This window comes from Salmo trutta, chromosome 21 (assembly GCF_901001165.1).
Source record: "Salmo trutta chromosome 21, fSalTru1.1, whole genome shotgun sequence".
Taxonomy (NCBI): Eukaryota; Metazoa; Chordata; class Actinopteri; order Salmoniformes; family Salmonidae; genus Salmo; species Salmo trutta.
In genome coordinates this window covers 135,403-148,554 of record NC_042977.1, presented here as the reverse complement: position 1 = coordinate 148,554, position 13,152 = coordinate 135,403, and the positions used below count along the sequence as shown (strand labels likewise).

General features: G+C 41.4%; 1 protein-coding gene across 1 annotated transcript in view; it reads left to right on the top strand.

The window, feature by feature from the left end:
* puf60a (poly-U binding splicing factor a) overlaps positions 1-13,152 on the top strand; it is a 100,142-nt gene that overhangs the window by 40,333 nt on the left and 46,657 nt on the right. The gene's annotated exons all lie outside the window — the stretch shown is intronic.

Here is a 13,152-nt window from a genome sequence, read left to right as displayed (position 1 = left end):
TTTGATTATCTTCACCAGAAGGCACTTCCAGGGATCCCAGGTTCACAACAAATGTAGTTTTGTTCGAAAAAGTTAATAATTTATGTCCCAATAGCTTCTTCTTGTTAGCGCGTTCCGAAGGCTACTCAAAATGTACCGTAGTGCGCGGGACTTCTCGTCACGAATGTGGGAATTTTTTTTTTTTAAGTTCGTTCAAACATGTCAAACGTTGTATAACATAAATCTTTAGAGCCTTTTTCAACCAGAGCTTCAATAATATTCAAGGGGGACGATTGCATTGTCTTTCTAAACGTTTCGAAAGGGGAGGGTAGCCAGGGGCGCCCACGTCATAATGGTAATGGCCCTCCCCCTATGACCAAGTTCCACAGCCTCTCATTCGGTCAGTTTGTACCGTAGAATACTCAAACCACTTTGTAAAGACTGGTGACATCTAGTGGAAGCCATAGGAAGTGCTCAATGAATCCTAACTCACGGTGTGTTTTATAGGCAAAGTGCTGAAGTTGAGTCCACAAATCAGATTTCCACTTCCTGTTAGGATCTGTCTCGGGGTTTTGACTGCCATATGAGTTCTGTTTTACTCACAGACACCATTGAAACAGTTTTAGAAACTTTAGGGTGTTTTCTATCCACATCTACTAATTATATGCATATCCTAGCTTCTGAGTTTGAGTAGGAGGCCGTTTAAAATTGGCACATTTTTTTTTTTAATCGCTGTAGCGCCCCCTATCCTTGGTGTGCGTCAAGAGGTTAATTCAGCCACGAACTTAGATAGCAAGTTAAACTTACGGTTCATATTAAAGCAGAATTCTGCATTTTTTACGCAGGAAAAAAAGATACAACTCATCAGAAATCTCTTGCTGCGTTTTGTAAATGCAGATCTAAAATGCTTTTTATTGTAATTTCTGCTCGGCATCAGACTCATTTTGTGCTGCAGTTGCACTTTTAAACTCGACAAACTGGCATTCTTTCAGCAGACAGCTTTCTGACTGGTATTAGCTACTTTTCTCCTGTACTTTTCTCGTTGCAGCCTATTTTTCTCTGTAAAAAGCAAGATTAACTTTAAGCAAAACATTAGGAAATGGAGCTGGCTATATTTTTTTATGTTTTTATTTATTTCACCTTTATTTAATGAGGTAGGCAAGTTGAGAACAAGTTCTCATTTACAATTGCGACCTAGCCAAGATAAAGCAAAGCAGTTCGTCACATACAACAACACAGAGTTAGTTACACATGGAGTAAAACAAACATACAGTCAATAATACAGTAGAAAAATAAGTCTATATACAATGTGAGCAAATGAGGTGAGATAAGGGAGGTAAATGCAAAAAAAGGCCATGGTGGCAAAGTAAATACAATATAGCAAGTAAAACACTGGAATGGTAGATTTGTAGTGGAAGATGGGCCTAAACATTAGAAATATGATGGCCATGCATCGTTTTTTTAAACGAAGCTAATTTACTTGTGTGGCTGCCAGCCAAATAGCATTGCACTTCTGTTGTCATCTGGTGAAAGTTAAGCTATTTTCTGCCGAATGTGTTGCACTAATGTATTTTCTGTGAAGGAAAGCTAGAGTTGCACTTCCCTGATCACTCTATTGAAGCAAAAAAACACTGGCTTTCAATATATAACGCTTTTTCCAAATACCCCGGTATACCGTATATGCGGTATTCTGCCCAAGCCTATTAGATACTGGGGGACTGTACCATGCACGATTCTGTTTATCACTGTAGTTGACTGAGCTGAGAAGGGCCAACATGAGCCTGAGGGCTAAGATTCAGATTGACTCTTGCCATTTTATTCTGAGCTGTCTGTAGCTTGTTCTTGATGAATTTAGGGGAGCTACTGTACCAGGTAGTGCACACATAGTCAAAGTGAGACTGCACTGACTCTGTGCAAGTTTTTTTACTAAGGTCCCTTTTCTGGCCAGAAATGTCACTTTCTGGTTGACCCATGCTCTCCCCTGTCAGGAACCTGTCTAATTAACAGCCTAAGTATTTAACACAGTTCTTGGCTGTAACCGCTGTGTCACCAACCGTGACTCTAACGTCTGGTGATCTACCTAGCCTAATCTTAGAACCAAATAATATTGACTGTTTTCACCAAATGAAGACAGCTTGTTGTCTGACAGCCAGTTACTGACTCATCAGTTATGCACTAAGCTGGCTCTCAACCATACTCTTGTCTTTGAGAGAGACCAAATGAGCTGAATCGTCTGCATATTAAAACAGTTGACAGGAACAAGCTGATTTCATATCATTGAACTATAACAGGAAGATTATAAGCACCGAGATTTGTTGACAGAGCGGTGCCTTTTCTCTTCTATAACATTGATTCACTTTATTTGGCATATAAATATCCACACTCAATAATTACTTTTGGTAGTGACAATTCAGGTCTGACTAGGCTATTTTTACATCTTTACAACCAGAGAACATGCAGACTAATGCACACTCTACAGATAATGCTGCAGCAAAAGGGAGCACATTTTGAAAGGGAGAGCATGTGTTGGGAGGAGATTGAGACAGCATTTTGAAGGGGAGAGCATGTGTTGGGAGGAGATGGGGAGAGCATGCATTGGGAGGAGATGGAGACAGCATTTTGAAGGGGAGAGCATGTGTTGGGAGGAGATGGGGAGAGCATGTGTTGGGAGGAGATGGGGAGAGCATGTGTTGGGAGGAGATGGAGACAGCATTTTGAAGGGGAGAGCATGTGTTGGGAGGAGATGGGGAGAGCATGTGTTGGGAGGAGATGGGGAGAGCATGTGTTGGGAGGAGATGGGGAGAGCATGTGTTGGGAGTAGGGCTGGGCAATATGGACCAAAAGTCATATCCCGATATATTTAGGCTGAATATCGATATAAGATATATATCCCAATATTTTTTCCGCAGTTCAAAGTGAAAGCCAGATATGACATGTCTCAAGTAGTTTTATTGAAACCGGCTATTTCAGTGAACAGTTGAAAAATCAAATGAATAAATAATAAACAGGGCTCTTCACCTGGTTCAGATTAGATGCTCAGCTGTTCAAATAACAATAACATGTAAACATAAACACTGTATAACAACAGGAGTACCTTTTTTGAAATCAAAGCTCCATAAGGTGCACATTTAAATAAATAAAAATATCTTAAACAAAAATAGCCTATAAAATAAAATAGGCCTATCTTTTTCTGAAATAAATATTATATATATTCATGAGAAAAGTCAACTTTTTTTAGTTTGACAACTTTAAATGGCTTATTAAAATCAAATTACAGATTTCTTCTCCTTTCTAACAAATCCACAGATGCAAATAACGAACATTACAAAATAATAAAATATGACAAACCCTAGTAAGGGCAGCAATTATATATAAATAAAGAACAAAATAAAGTGCTCAGTTTGAGAAAATATTTTTTAAACATCAGCCTGAGATTACCATTTGCTTTTTGTTAACTCAATTTCTTATCTGAACAGCCTCAACCAGTTGCACAAGAAACAGACTATCAACTCAATAAACATTTTCCCCCTCTTTTTTTACTTTGATAAACAGTAATGCTGTCTTGAGGTAGACATTAGGCACACTGCGGGAAAATGAAGTTTGCAGTGAGCTTTGTTTCGGGGCTGGAGCTTTTTCGGGTTGTCGACGGCTTGCGGCTGGGGCTTCTGCAGCGCGCAGTTTCACACACTCTTCGTATTGCAGTTTGTGCCACTGTTTTAGGTGGTGAAAAAGATTTGTAGTGCTTCCACCCCTGGCTGTAACTTTTTTTATGGCACTACTTACATATAACGTGATTTTGTTGCTCATCTGATACTTTGAATCCGAACCATCTCCAAATTACTGAGCCAATGCTTTTTCTTTTACTAACCAATTCCTCCTCAAAACGCTCCGCAGACGCTGTTGCTTCCTCCATGTTTGTTGAAGTGTCTGTTCCTGCCCCTCCCCCCTCTGTGCATGAAAGAGGAGGGTCGGGGCGCGGGGAGCAGCGCAGAGAGCTCCGGGTCTGCAGCTTGCTTGGAGCAAGGATCAAAGCACAAATTTGAACTATATTGATATATGCGAAATGGTCTAATTTCATATCACATTTAAAATATATCGATATTTTTTATATCGATATATCGCCCAGCCCTAGTTGGGAGGAGATGGGGAGAGCATGTGTTGGGAGGAGATGGGGAGAGCATGTGTTGGGAGGAGATGGGGAGAGCATGTGTTGGGAGGAGATGGGGAGAGCATGCGTTGGGAGGAGATGGGGAGAGCATGCGTTGGGAGGAGATGGGGAGAGCATGCGTTGGGAGGAGATGGGGAGAGCATGCGTTGGGAGGAGATGGGGAGAGCATGCGTTGGGAGGAGATGGGGAGAGCATGCGTTGGGAGGAGATGGGGAGAGCATGTGGAGAGCATGCGTTGGGAGGAGATGGGGAGAGCATGCGTTGGGAGGAGATGGGGAGAGCATGCGTTGGGAGGAGATGGGAGAGCATGTGGAGAGCATGTGTTGGGAGGAGATGGGGAGAGCATGCGTTGGGAGGAGATGGGGAGAGCATGCGTTGGGAGGAGATGGGGAGAGCATGCGTTGGGAGGAGATGGGGAGAGCATGCGTTGGGAGGAGATGGGGAGAGCATGCGTTGGGAGGAGATGGGGAGAGCATGCGTTGGGAGGAGATGGGGAGAGCATGTGGAGAGCATGCGTTGGGAGGAGATGGGGAGAGCATGCGTTGGGAGGAGATGGGGAGAGCATGCGTTGGGAGGAGATGGGGAGAGCATGCGTTGGGAGGAGATGGGAGAGCATGTGGAGAGCATGTGTTGGGAGGAGATGGAGACAGCATTTTGAAGGGGAGAGCATGCGTTGGGAGAAGATGGAGACAGCATTTAGAAGGGGAGATGGGGACGGTTTGATAAATAGACAGATTACGGTAAGAAAACAATTGTTCATAATCATTCATTTACACTACTGATATTTTTTATTTCATTTATTTTATTTAACCTTTATTTAACTAGGCAAGTCAGAACAAGTACAAATTATTATTTACAATGACGGCCTAGGAACAGTGGGTTAACTGCCTTGTTCAGGGGCAGAACGACAGATTTTTACCTTGTCAGCTCGGGGATTCGATCTAGTAACCTTTCGGTTACTGGCCCAACGCTCTAACCACTAGGCTACCTGCCGCCCCATATTGGGTAAAGTATATTTACTCCTTGAAAATAAAGTTAACATGCAGAAAAAAATGTATTGCAACAGGTCAATTAGCTGAAGCCTACTGTCTGGAAACAATTAGCTAAATACATTGATGTTATTGGTAGGTAACAGGTCTGCTCTCGGAACAATTCTATGTGGCTTGGGTCAGGTTGCGGAGAGATCTATCCTGGTGTCAGGTTGGTCTCGGAATTGATATGGCTGGCGTAGGGCGGGTGCATAAAACTGACCCGCGCCAGACTCTACATTGACGGCGTCATGGAATCCTACAGGTCAATTAGCTGAAGCTGGCCGATACAATCGTGTATGGTACAGTCCCCCAGTATCTTTTAGGCTATTTCTTCACATTATAAGCGTAGCAATGCGCACATGGTAGGAGGCAGAAAACACCATTGTCAAAAGTGACCGCAAATGCAATTATGCATGTAATGCTTTTATTATGAAGGTGCATTTTTATGGTGTAAATGATCTTCACTCAACCTTGAAACTCACGCGCTGCTTATGTTTCCTAGTTAGGCTCTACACCCCCTTGTAAAGCAGATTCATCTGCTTAATTTAAAAAAGTTATTTGGGCACTTTAGTTGTGATACAAACCTTAACAAAACATATAGGCTAGGCTACATGAGGTGTGTGACTATGATTTAGAAAAAGTCGGCAAAAAAAGCATTGTTTCTTATGCTGGGCGTCATTCACAAGTGATAGGCTAATATTCTCACCCATCAGATTATTCTTGATTTAATCTTGCGTTTACATATACTAAATGTCTTTTTTTTATTTCACCTTTATTTAACCAGGTAGGCTAGTTGAGAACAAGTTCTCATTTACAGCTGCGGCCTGGCCAAGATAAAGCAAAGTAGTGCGACACAAACAACAACACAGAGTTACAGATGGGATAAACAAACCTACAGTAGAAAAAAGCTATATACAGTGTGTGCAAATGAGGTAGGATAAGGGAGGTCAAGCAATAAATAGGCCATCGTGGCGAAATAATTATAATATAGCAATTAAACACTGGAGTGATAGATGTGCAGAAGATGAGTGTGCAAGTAGAGATACTGGGGGGCAAAATAAATAACAGTATGGGGATGAGGTAGTTGGATGGGCTATTTGCAGATGAGCTATGTACAGATGGGCTATGTGCAGTGATATGTGAGCTGCTCTGACAGCTGGTGCTTAAAGTTAGTGAGGGAGATGGGAGTCTCCAGCTTCAGTGATTTTTGCAGTTCGTTCCAGTCATTGGCAGCAGAGAACTGGAAGGAAAGGCGGCCAAAGGAGGAATTGGCTTTGGGGTTGACCAGTGAAAGATACCTGCTGGAGCGCATGCTACGGGTATATGCTGCTATGGTGACCAGTGAGCTGAGATAAGGCGGGGCTTTACCTAGCAAATACTTATAGATGACCTGGAGCCAGTGGGTTTGACGACGAATATGAAGCGAGGACCAGCCAACGAGAGCATACAGGTTGCAGTGGTGGGTAGTATATGGGGCTTTGGTGACAAAACGGATGGCACTCTGATAGACAGCATCCAATTTGCTGAGTAGAGTGTTGGAGGCTATTTTGTAAATGACATCGCCGAAGTCGAGGATTGGTTGGATAGTCAGTTTTACGAGGGTATGTTTGGCAGCATGAGTGAAGGATGCTTTGTTGCGAAATAGGAAGCCAATTCTAGATTTCATTTTGGATTGGAGATGCTTAATGTGAGTCTGGAAGGAGAGTTTACAGTCTAACCATACACCTAGGTATTTGTGGTTGTCCACATATTCTAAGTCAGAACTGTCCAGAGTAGTGATGCTGGGCGGGCGGGCAGGCGAGGGCAGCGATCAGTTGATGAGCATGCGTTTAGTTTGACTTGCATTTAAGAGCAGTTGGAGGCCACGGAAGGAGAGTTGTATGGCATTGAAGCTCATCTGGAGATTAGTCAACACAGTTTCCAAGGAAGGGCAAGAAGTATACAGAATGGTGTCGTCTGCGTAGAGGTGGATCAGAGAATCACCAGCAGCAAGAGCGACATCATTGATGTATACAGAGAAAAGAGTCAACCCGAGGTTTGAACTGAAATAATAAATGTGTGAAATTTAGAATGCACCATTTATCATGCACCTGTCTCAACAGGCAAGGGGACAAAAATACATGTCATCTATGCCCTTAAATAGCAAATGGAGGAGGCTTTTCCCGTGGTTCATTTTCATGCCAGCCAGGTAGGCTATACTCTTGTTGTAAAGAGAAGCAATGTGCTTAATATTAGGAAAGTTGAGAAATGAATATAGTTCGCCTAGCTGAAGGGATCCTCATATTTTTATTAGTGTCCACTCTGTTTCCTCACGCAATTGCATAGCCCATAGAAATGTTGCCCAACAGGAGCTCATGGAATTTTTTATGACATTTGCATTGATGTCAGAGTGATTAGAGTGACAATAAAGTGCTGAGTACCAGGCAGTTAGCAAGTTTGGTAGGCTACTAATGACGAGCAGCAGCATCAGAGCTTGGAGAACCCTAATTACCGTGACTAAAAGGTCATGTGGAATTTGACTGCCTTCATGACTCGTGACCGCTGGTGTGGCAGTAATACGGTCACCGCAACAGCCCTCATCGTGCCCTCTTCACGACTGTCTTGTTGTGTTTGGACCATGAATAGAATGCATTAGTGATTTGTATTTTTGCCAATTGAAGAAGCACCGGCAGGCCATGGGAATGTGTGTGCGGTGAGCACCTAGCCTATCCCGGACACTTTGTGTAGCGTTTAGTGGTTCTGCTAGCTAATGATAACATATTCTGGTAGATGGAAAGGCTTTCCCAGAAGCTTCAATTTAATGTTAACTACAAAGTAGTCTAGGCCTAGCTGGCAGAACAATATCATGATTATTGGCATTTGTTTTGCAAACTCTGCCATCACAGAAACACTGTTAGTCAAACAGTCTCTTGCTGGTGCACACTTTCCCAGACCTCAAAGGTTGGTTTAATGTCTGGATTCCATCCGTACGCATCACACATTTTTTTAGGGCCCCACTAAATCCGTTTTAAGCAATGCACGTTCATGAGATTAGATGCTTCATAATGATGGTTGCTAGGCAGCAGTCATTACTAGGCTGACCAGATGGATAGCATCGACATCATGGATAGTTGCATTGTTGTAGAAGCTAAGTAAGCTGTGAATTATATCAAGTGTTACCGCTAGTTTACAATGCCGATTGGGCTGAAGCTGTATAGTAGTCTGCGTCACATAGCGTTATTTAAGGTTTTTCGAAAGGACTATAGCCAAACTTAGCTACATGACATTTGTGGTAGTTGGCAACTAAAAGATGCTCTAGCTGAGTGGCCAAAGCTAGCTCCGTTGATTCACTATTACTGACAATCATGTAACGTTAGCTATCTACATAGTCACTTGTTGCTTGCATTTCGTTTAGCTCATTTCAAACGAGGCCGCGAAACTGCACATCTCCCGTTGTTCGTGCGTCGCACAAACAACTCTCCGTTCGTGGTGTTGAGGAATATTAATTCATGGAATCAGGCAGAACTAATTTATCAGCAATAGTAGGTTTATTCAAGCAATTGCAAGGAAGCTCACTCTCAGGATAAACCCAGAGAGGATCGTTATATACTTCCTCTACTCAAAGAGCTATAAAGCTTACAAAATAGATGAAGGGTAATTAGTTCTACTCCCTTAAAGTTCTCACAGTCTGTGTCTAAGATAGGCAGGAAAGATCGTATCACTCCCCTAAAGAAGAATTATGCCTGGATGGCTTTTAGTGCCCCAAAGATAAGGACGAATAACGAATCACTACTTTGTGGGGTGTATGAAGAGATTACTGGACAGCTGTGGAAAATTACCTGTGACTGTGGAAAATTACCTGTGACTGTGGAAAATTACCCGTGACTGTGGAAAATTACCCGTGACTGTGGAAAATTACCAGTGACTGTAACAACCATTTTGCACCCACAATAGCGTTAGACTAATAAAGCTGACTGACCTTCCATGATATCAAAGTTTTAAGTTAAATCTCTCATTGTCATACTCCAATGTTTGTATGTTTGTAAATGTGAAGAAACCCTGTATAGCCTCAAACCATGATTAAAATTATTAACCAACTATTAACCATGTTTTGAGGCTATACAGTGTTTGTTCACATTTACATTGTTTACAAACATTGGAGGAATACAAGCTCATATTTTGCCATGTTTGGCACACAAACATTTACAACAAAGAAATTGTAAAAGGTGGTTGGTTGTTGAAGGGGCAGTGCAGTTAATGTGATTTCGTTGTTTTTTTCATGCTGTTTCCACACTGTGAGGTCGAAATAACACTCTGAAATTGTGAGTGATGGTAATGTCCTTCTTGTGTAAGTTGAAAAAAATGCCTGGAATTTCTGCATCTTCAGGTAGGATGGACCTTTTTGCAAACATCATGTCACAATATGATCTGATTTATAATAGACCAATGACTGTTCATCTGGGTAAGATGGTGGTTCAGGGAAATAAATCATATATTTTTTGGGGGGAGGGGTTATTTTCATTAAATAAGCACACAGTGATTTATTATACATACAGTGATGATTTAAAAAATACAATTACAAAGACTGCATGGGGGCTTTAACCCTTGTGGTGTTCAGGTCTGTGGGACCCATTTTCAATGTTTATTAAAATAAGTCATGCAATTATTTTTTCAACCTGAGACTCATTGGCCTTGGCTCATTTTCTGTGAAGAACATGTAAAATAACACATTTTCATTGAGTGCACACTGCACCCCCCTACACATTTATATTACACAAGTGGTGTAAGGGTTCACTGGACTCGGCTAATACGTGTGTGTGTGTGTGTGTGTGTGTGTGTGTGTGTGTGTGTGTGTGTGTGTGTGTGTGTGTGTGTGTGTGTGTGTGTGTGTGTGTGTGTGTGTGTGTGTGTGTGTGTGTGTGTGTGTGTGTGTGTGTGTGTGTGTGTGTGTGTGTGTGTGTGTGTAAAAAAAAAGTACAAATTAAACAAGAACATTTGGTGTATGCCTTCACTCTGTTTTCCTCTTCCATGGGCCTGCTGTCTCAACATAGCACCAAGAACCTGTCTGTCCATCTCCCTGCCTGTCTCCCACTTTTCTCGCACTCTTTACCCTTTGTAGTGTGTGAAACTACACAATGTGTTACGGAACCTGCACAATGTTATTTCGATACATTGTAAAAAATTCTGAATTTTCCCACACTTTACCCCAGCCAGGTGCAAATTGGGGGAGGGGCACATCAAATAAATAGCTTTGCATGTGTGGCTACTTACCACAATCAATCCGTATGGCAAAAATAATCTAGTGCTCAGATGGCAGAGATTGTGTGGATAGAGGACCTTCCACTTTGGAAGATGAAGAATTTTCCTAATATGAGGATCATGTCTCTGTCAATTTGAGGTCTGACAGTGAGTTGGAAGAAGAAGATGAGATTGAACATCAGCCAGCCCCAGGACCAGCCCGTCAGCAACCAGATCATCATCTCCAAGATAAACATGATTTATTCCATTATTTATTTTTGTAAACAAAAATCAAGTTTAAAAAAAATATATATATTTTTAAACGAATAGCGCTTTTATTGATAAATGTGATATGGCAGAGGTAAATGGGAAATATTAACCATGTATGCTGTCTATATTGCTTGTAATTGATATAAGTCAACATCTAAGTATTAAGTATTTTTACGTAAATTGTTATGGCTGTGTTTTTAAAAACCCAATAATGTTGTGGGTACATCAGACCTGCGAACATTGGGTGAATTACAAAAACATGGACACCACACAAGGGTTAATACACAGATACATTTCTTTATCCACCCAGACCTTTGCTACCCAGGAAATTTGTGTGACCGGACCTTCTCAAGTAGTACTTGAGTGCCCAAGGCCTAAGTATTGTATTATTTTGTTCTTGACTTGCACATAGGCAACTCCAAAATCCACGGAGGTTGTGAAATTGAACACAAGATGAGATGCAAATGCTTTTGAAAATATAGATTATTTAAAAATGATTTATTGTGAATAGAACAAACGCTGTACTCATACATTGGGATAATATTTGAAACCCCCACTTCCCAACATTCCTTCCGTATCGAGAAGATTGTGTAGAGTAGGAAATATGAGGAGTTTATTAGTAGGTTTTATCCAAAATATAAACGCAACATGCAACAATTTCAATGATTTTACTGAGTTACAGTTCATATCAGGAAATCCGTCAATTGAAATGAATTAGGCCCTAATCTATTTCACGTGACTGGGCAGGGGAGCGCTTTAGAGGGCATATGTGACCGACCGCCTCGATTTGGTCTTATGTAGCAAAATTTGAAATAGTTTTTTTTTACATTGGATCAAAGTATTGACTCAGAGCTAGAAAATGGTATATGCAGTTGAGGTACAATGGGAAAGTAATTCTGCTTTGAAAGTACATAAATTTCTAGCCCCACTTTTGAGAAAATGGCCCTTGAATGTATTGGTACACCAACTGGAGAGCTCTGCTTTGTCTAAACCCATTCAGCACACTTCACGGCCTCTAAAGCCTTAGCCCCACCCATCTCTTTAAGGATACTGATAATGGCGGAGGTGATAGCTGCCGTTTTACGGTCTCCTAACCAATTGTGCTGTTGTGTTGTTTTGGGTTATTTGTAACTTATTTTGTACATAATGTTTCTGCCACTGTCTCTTATGACCGAAAAGAGCTTCTAGATATCAGGACAGCGATTACTCACCACAAACTGGTGGTAGCTTTTTTCTTTAATGAGTTGGACGCAAAGGATTTACTTCAGACACCCGACAAGGCCCTCATCCCTGTGATTCGCATGAGAAAGAGACGGCGATATCGGGGACGAAGGTCTGGGTGCCTAGTAAGCACCCAACGGCGAGTGGGTAATCTGCCTCTACCATCAGTCCTATTAGCCAACGTACAATCATTGGATAGCAAAATAGACGCCTCTTTAACCTCCCTGGGCAAACGTCCCACCTAGTCAACAGCCAGTGGAATTGCGTCGCGCGAAATACAAATGCCTCATAAATGCTATAACTTAAATTTCTCAAACATATGACTATTTTACACCGTTTTATAGATACACTTCTCCTGAATCGAACCACGTTGTCCGATTTCAAAAAGGCTTTACAGCGAAAGCAAAACATTAGATTATGTTAGGAGAGTACCCTGCCAAAAATAATCACACAGCCATTTTCAAAGCAACTAGCATGCATCACAAATACCCAAAACACAGCTAAATGCAGCACTAACCTTTGACGATCTTCATCAGATGACACTCCTAGGACATCATGTTATACAATACATGCATTTTTTGTTCAATAAAGTTCATATTTAAATATAAAAACAGCATTTTACATCGGCGCGTGACGTTCAGAAAATATTTTCCCTCAAATACTGCCGGTGAATCAGCACCACAATTTACAAAAATGCTTGTCAGAAACATTGATACAAAATTAAACTGTCATTCAAAGAATTATAGATTAACATCTCCTTTATGCAAACGCTATGAAAGATTTCAAAAAAGCTTCACGAGGCAAGCACTCTTTGCAATAATCTGAGTACTGAGCTCAGAAAGGCACTAGGCTATACAGATAGCCGCCATCTTGGTTATCTAAAATCAAACATTGCATTAGAAAAATTCCCTTATCTTTGATCATCTTTATCAGAAGGCACTTCCAGGAATCCCAGGTCCACAACAAATGTTGTTTTGTTCGATAAAGTCCATAATGTATGTCCAAATAACTCCTTGTTTTTCGTGCGTCCAGTAAGCTACTCCAAGTGTAGAAAGCGCGCGGACGATGTCTCGACGAAAAGTAAAAAAAAGTTGTATTTACGTTCATTCAAACATGTCAAACGTTGTAAAACATCAATCTTTAGGGCCTTCAGAATGTGAAGATTATATAATATTTCAACCGGACGGTTCCTGTGTCTTGAAAAAGGTCTTGGAACGGGAGGATCCACCCTCGTGAATGCGCCCCAAGAAGTGATGTCACCCCCTG